Raw genomic sequence first — 7796 nt, 5'->3', positions numbered from 1 at the left:
GCCTAGTGAATGGCGAATTGAGGAGATTCGATATCAGTTGTCATGTTCTGTATAGTTTGTTTTCAATTTTCATTAGATGTATTTGAATTTTAGGGGGAGTAAGAAGTTTTAGAGAAAATCCAAAAACATCAGAAAATTTGAAAAAGTCATAAACATGATAAAATCAAAAATGAGTTTTTGTTGCATAAAAGAGGAAATGATAGTACATCAGCGGACTATCACAACACGCTAAAGAATTGGAAAGTTTAAATGTGATAAACGATCTTACTGCGGATGTGTCAGTAGTTTTTCGCACATTTAGTAGATTGAAACGAGATATAAACCTAAATCAAACTTGCTTGATTCGTGGGTAACTATTCTTGGATATATGGGTAACCCCCGAAATCTTGTTTGAAAGGTCCCGTATTCTGAGATACTAGGTCTTTATACTCAGTGATATCTGGGGTATTATCCCGGGACTTCTGCTGTATGGAAGTACTGACCTAGTCCCCGGATAATACTTTCTGCAAATGCTTGAAAAAGCGCCGCCCTCAGCATGCTGATGAAACAATAAAATTGATAGTCGCTGCTGTTGAAATGCAAAAAGATCCTCTAAAGGGGACCCACCAAAAGTCGAAGCCGTCATCTCTCTGCTGAACGGAAGTTCTGACCTGAGCTCTCACGGTTTCGCATTTAACCCCTTTACAGATATCATCTGTGGTATACTCACCTGTAAGACTGAATATTTGGGATCTGGATACGGGAGTATATTCAAGTGGAGTGATACACAGTTAAGTTTAAGTCTCTAAAACATTAATATCGTATCTCGAATCGATTGAAATTTGTGTGAAAATTTAAGTGGACAAACATACTGACAATCTAGGTAAATTGTTTATAACTGAGTATGTTTAAAGCTTAACGGTGTTAGTGATTTGTCTCAAAAACTGATATGATCCTTTTGCACGAGCTCACAAAAAATATTGTCTGTAAATAGTTTATTTCTGCATTTTTATTTCTCTTTCAGAAAAAAATACAAAAAGATTTTAAGTGTGTTTTAGCATAAATTTTGAAAAAGTCAAAAAGATTTTCGACAACTGATGTTGGATAGCTGATTTTCAAAATTCCGAGTGCTAAACATGATGAGCAATTCTTGAGGGGGAGTGTGTGTGTAAAATTAATTGTTTTCATAATCTAACCTTTTCAAGTGGTTCATCATAATCTGTGTCTGTTTTGAATGAGAATCTGGATTGGTGTAAGTTCATATGTTTGATAAATATCTGTGAAAGAAATTTACTCTGAGGTAGAGTTTTTGCAGGAAAGCCAGACGTCGATCCTGAAGATGTTGCTGAAGATCTAAGGAATGCCAGCAAATCGAGAGGGGGAGTCTGAAGACAGAGAGAGAGAAGTCCAAAGACTGATAAAGACTGAAGTCGTTGAAGACTCGACACTTTAGACTCGTCAACATCTGAGGGGGAGTCTGTTGGTGCAGTCATCTGTCGACTAAGTCTAATGTCGAGTCTCGGTTACGGAGCGGATCTGATCAGGCATGACATCACGAGTGACATCACCCAAGTGACATCACAAGTGATGTCATGATTTCACAAAAATATTATTGGCCGATTAATCTCAAATGTCACAAGAAATATGCATTCACATAATGACAAAACATGTTGCCATCTTTATGTTGATTGGACCAACATATGGTCCAATGAGGTTATACCAATTATGGAGCCAATGAAAAGAGATTATGTGAAGTCAAAAGTCAACAGGAAGTTTTAGATGATGAGGACCGCTTTTACGTCAAGTGGGAACCGCTTTTACGACAGAAGCTGGATCGCCTTTATGACAACATGTTTGAGCTGAACCGCTTGAAGGACATGTGGGAACCGCTTTTATGATCTTGGCTGAACCGCCTTTACGGCATCATGTTCTGAACCGCTTTAACGTCAGACGCTGGATCGCTTTTATGGTCAGTCCATTGGAGCGGTTCACAAATAGTATAAATAGGTTGTTTGTTATTTCATTTGTAACGGTTGTTCAGATTTGCTACCGAGGTGCTGCCGGTATTTCCTTGTACTGTAAACATTGTAAAATCAATATACAAGAGGATTAAAGTGTAAAACAAGCTGTGTATATGTCCGTTTCTTTGTTTCCGCCTCTGAAACGGAGTTGAGCTCTTCCGAACGACTCGTTTAGGTCAAAGTCCGATCCTACATTGGCAAGCTCCCTAAAGCACCTGGTGGAAAAGTATTTATGCTTGCCATGACTGACTACTTCTCTAAGTGGATAGAAGCTGAAGCTTTTGCTCAAGTCAGAGAAAAAGAAGTTATATCCTTTATCAAAAGAAACATTATAACTAGATTTGGCATTCCCTCTGAAATTGTATGTGATAATGGTTCCCAATTCATTGGAAGCAGAACCACTAACTTTTGTGACAGTTGGGGAATTAAGATGATAACATCAACACCAGTTCATCCACAAGCCAATGGCCAAGCAGAATCATCCAACAAGATCATCATCAACAATCTGAAGAAGAAGCTAGGATCCAAGAAGGGAAAATGGGTAGAGGAGTTACCTTATGTGCTATGGGCTGACAGGACAACTCCCAAGAATGCCACTGGTCAAACACCTTTTTCTTTAGTATTTGGGGCAGAAGCAGTGATCCCAACAGAGATGGTGATCCCAACTGCCAGAACAAGTGCTCGTGATCCTGAAGAGAATGCTACAATCCTGGCTCAGGATTTGGATACTATTGAGGAAATCAGGGATTTGGCTAGGATAAGGATGGCAAGCTACCAACAAAGAATGGCTGGTGCTTACAACAAAAATGTTAGGATAAGAAAGTTCCAAGTCGGAGATATGGTGTTGAGAAAAACATTCCAAAACACTATTAATCCTGCTGATGGGAAGTTAGCACCAAAGTGGGAAGGCCCTTACTTGATTGAGGCTGAAGCAGGAAAGGGGGCATACAGATTGCTAACCATGGAAGGAAACTTGTTACCAAGAGCCTGGAATGCTGTTCACTTAAAGAGATACTTTATGTGAACGTGATCCTTCAAGCATGTGATCCTTACATTGAAGTATCCTCAAAGGATCCCGGTGATGTCAGTGATCCTTACTCTGGTAATGTCCTTATCTTAAAACTATTACATTTCCTTACTTTTTACCAAAGGATAAGGATCCTGTATCTTTCATCCTCTTCTCACGAACCATTTGAGTTATGATAGTTCAGGTATCTACACCATATCGTCAAAGATCTTCAAAAGCAACGCAGATTCTTGGGTCCAACCCCAGTTATCCTTGGGATTATCCCCAGTTTCCGCCAGTAGCGCACGATGATCCTGATATAGTTCACGTCTTTGGGACCAGTACCCACTTCCGGGGCTGACAACCTCATCGTACTGGCTATACCCAGGATCCTACGTATAATGGTAGACGTACCATACATCCGTTCATAAGGTTTCTAACGTTTTCACGTTAGCTAAGGTTTTGACATTTTCATGTCACTAAGTTTGGATAGTCGCCAGTAAGGGCCATACTCCAGTTTACATACGATCCTTTGGGCTTGTCCCCAGTTATCCTTTGGGCTTGTCCCTAGTTATCCTTTGGGCTTGTCCCCAGTGATCCTTTGGGATCATCCCCCGTTATCCTTTGGGCATGTCCCCAGCTACTAATTTATCTTTTACATTGGCTTAGTCCCAAGTTATGTTCCATTTTTCAGGTTCTCGAAGTTAAACAAATAAGGATCCTTAATCCTTATTATCCGTTAAAATTTCACTTATGGTTATCTTGATAAAAGGTTAGGATCCTAACTTGGATCCTCAGGTATGATCCTTGACTATTTTAGTTATACTAAACAACCCTTACACTTTGACAACCAAACCTATGATCCTTGAAATTGATTGCTTCAAAAATTTTCAATGTCAGGATACTTGATCTAGGATCATATCCTAAATTTATTAAACATGGTTTGCTCAACTCTTGTTACTCTAACAAATATGTTTCTAAAACAAACTGGAAAATAAGAAGATAAATAAAGGATAACAACACGAGATAAGCCAGAAAGATTAAAGTTATATTATTAACAAAAGGATCTTAAACCCTTTCAAAAAGTTGTCAAAATTGCCAACCCACATTTCTACCAGCAAAACGTGGCCCGTCCACATGGGTTGGCAAAGGGTGTCCATTGTCTATGCGGTCTTAGCAGGTGTAGGAAATTAAAGGCGGCAGGATCACAAAGGCTTCATCCCCCAAACAGAGGATCCCTCCACCGTTTGCGATCCTACCTATTGTTCAAAAGATCCAGGATCCTTAACCCTAAAAGCTATTGTTTATGTTACAAACCACAAATTGTTTCAAACATCACAACCACAAACCACTACCAAACTTTAAAAATTGGGCTCCGGCCTAGTCACAAATATCCATCATCGCCCGATCCAGCAGCTCAAACTTTCACTGCTCCCTCACCACCAGCTTCTCCACCTTGATCCTTCTCAGCATCACCGCCCTCCAGCATTGGGATCTCCTCGGCTTCGTCCTCATCCTCCAGCTCTGCCAATCTTGCCTTCCAGCCCTCAACATCCCATGTGCTCTTATCGAAGGCAGGATCCTGAGCCTCCGCAGCCATCTGTAGTTGTATCTTGTACATGGCAATTGCGGCAGAGACCTTGGCATCCTGGGTGATCTCCTGCTTCTCGCCATCCATGTCGACCAGCCTTTGAGCAGCCTCATCCTTTGTAGCCCGGAGTTCCTTCTCAAGATCAGCTATCTTGAGATCCTTCAATACGCCCATTTGTTGGAGGTCGGCGATTTGGCTTTCCTGATCCTCGACATGGCCAAGGTAGGTCTCAATCTCAGCAAGTTTCTGCAAAAGAGAAAAAAGGTAAGTTCAGGATCAGGTGATCCTCAAAGAAGCAGGATATACAGGCAGAATACACAAGCAGGATATTCGAGAAGGATAACCAACAGGGGCAATGATCCTTACCTCATTGACATAGTCGAGAAACTGTTGGCGGATCAGGGGAAATCCTTGGAGATCCTCAGAAGTCTTTCTCTTCTTCCCCTTACCCCTAACAGGTGCCTTAGGGGCCGAAGCAGAGGGACTGGCAACATAAGTCTTCTTTCTTGAAGACTTGACATTGGCAAGTTCATCAATCCCGAACTTGGAGGCAGACTTGGCAGACTTAGTAGGTTTCCCAGCGCCTACACAATCAAAACAAGATAAGTTCCCTTACTAGCTAAACAGTCTTACATATAACTTACTTTTTAATAAGGATACTTACTTGACATAGTGGCAGATGCGGAGGATACTTCTTGTGAATCTTGGACGGTGACTTGAAAACTTCTGATTTCAGGATCAAGCTTCTTGAAAGCTAGAACCCTCTCTCTGGCAGCAGGGGTTAACTTGAGATGAGCAATGGAGATAGCTGCACAATAAACAAAAAAACAAAAAAAGACATTAGTGATCCTCATCATAAGAGACAAGTCTGATGGTGATCCTTCCAGGATCCTCTATCCTACCATGAGTAGCCCACTCCTTGGGCAGATCCTCCCCGTTAGGGATGGTATCTCTCCTAACAAAGAAGAATCGCCGCTTCCAGTTGGTATCATTTTTTGTGACCCTAAAAACAGGGTGATCCTCTCCAGCTTTCCGTTTCAACAAGTATCGACAGGAACCAAATGTGGTAAGATCATATAACTCGGCCAGCTCCGACATCCCTAAGTCAATCCCCTCCTGCTCGATGATCCTCTCAAGGGTACACAGAACCCTCCAGATCATCGGCATGGCTTGGATATAGGACATGCCGGTCAGAGAAAAGAAGGATTGGGTGAAGGCTGGAAAAGGATATGAATATCCTATGGTAAACGGAGTTGCAGGAAAGGCTACCCAGGCGTCAGAAACGAAATCACTCAGAACGGTGGGAGTAAAAGACTTGAAGACGGTATCCGCCGAAAAACAGTGACGGATCCTACCAACATGAGCATCAGTAAAGCAGCACCTCTCCGTAGGAGAGTCTTTGACGATCCCTTGGCTTTTCAGGGGACTGCTCTTCTTGTGATCCTTGTGAGGGGAATTTCGGAGTAACATACTCTTGGCAGGATAAAAGCAGAAAAACAGAGCAAGAGAGGGAAAAAAGAGAAGAGAATACCTGATTGATCTTCGGTAGAGATTATAAAGGGAGAATATCTTGAACTTAAATGAAGATTGATCCTAACCCTATCTCCTATTTATAATCATGATTTACAGGGATGTCACCTCAATGACGTAAAGGTTGCAACGGCTAGTTCGAGATTAACGGCTAGTTATCCGAGTTGTTCGTTGCAGATAAGATCAAAGCAAAATATAACTCGTTAATTTACAATAAACTCCTTATATTTTGGGGGCAATTGTTAGGGCTGGATTTTTACAATACATGATCCTCACGAGTGATCCTAACCAGTGATCCTTGTTTCTTTGGCAGATAGTGATCCTCAGCAGAGTTCCAGGATCAGGATCACGGACCATCATAGGATCCTCATGCTAACAGTTGCTTTCGTTGAATTTAATGTTGTTTTGCAGGACATCTAGCAGGATCCGCTCTTAAGCATCACAATTAAAGGACACGTCTTTACAACTATAGCATGTGCTTAATCGGAGATGGACGTTGTGAAGGATATGGAAACTTGGCATAATTTAAGGGCGATAATTTAGGCTAGATTTACTTTTATTTCTAAAGGGGTAATGAGCTGATTATTAGTCTTTTTACCTAAAATAGGTCACCTACACTTGTATATATAACACTCTTCCTCATTCGGAAGAACACACAACACAATTCTCACACGCTTAGACACACATTACGATAGTGATCCTTGTACTCAGCTCATTATCATCCGAAGTTGTAACCATATTTTGATATATTGAAGTTTGGTGATCGGTAGTTGCCATCACCCGAGGTTTTTTATGCCGGAGATCATACATTGATCAAGGGCTTTTTCCTCGTATAAATCATTGTGTCTTTGCATATTTCAAAGTAAAAGTGATCCTTTACTTTTTCAACAAACCAAGCATCAAACCCCGTTTACATAGAGTTTGGTTGCATTATCCTTTGTGTGATTTTTGACCAAAACACTGGGTACAGCCAGTACAATGAAATTGTCAGCCCCTAAAACGAGTACTGGTCGCACTGCCTTGAACTTCACCAGGATCATCGTGCGCTACTGGCGAAACTGGGGACAGGCCCAAACTGGGGACAAGCCCAAAACTTTGGAGGGTTGGCCAACCACTTTGATCTTCTGTAAAATGATAACCACTCTGCAAAAGCTTAAACTTTGTGAAAATAGATGTTAACTGATTAACATCTTTAACTTATGATAAGTAACAAGTATAAAATGAATGAAAATGAAAATGAAAGTAATGTGTTACCAAATGTAGAATCATATATCCTTTAAGGATCCTGAATCCTTAATCAGAATAGTGGTATCGTTTAGAATCCCTGATCCTTCTTACTTAAAGTATCTTTTGAGATGAACAGCATTCCAAGCTCTTGGTAGGAGATCACCATCCATTGTTAACAAATGATATGCCCCCTTTCCTGATTCAGCTTCACTTAGATAGGGGTCTTCCCACTTTGGTGCTAGCTTGCCATCTAGTGTTCTGGAATGCTTTTCTTAGCACAAAATCACCAACTTGAAATCTTCTAATCCTGACATTCTTGTTGTATGCTCCAGCCATTCTTTGTTGATAACTGGCCATTTCCTTTTTTCAGACTTTGAGCAAAAGCTTCTTCTATAGATGTTATGTTGGTTGGTGTAGAATATTACTGTGTCTTTGACAAGCA

The sequence above is a fragment of the Helianthus annuus genome, chromosome 8 (genome assembly GCF_002127325.2).
Source record: "Helianthus annuus cultivar XRQ/B chromosome 8, HanXRQr2.0-SUNRISE, whole genome shotgun sequence".
In the NCBI taxonomy this organism is placed as follows: domain Eukaryota; kingdom Viridiplantae; phylum Streptophyta; class Magnoliopsida; order Asterales; family Asteraceae; genus Helianthus; species Helianthus annuus.
The sequence above is the reverse complement of the archived record's forward strand: the minus strand, read 5'-3'. Positions refer to the sequence as shown.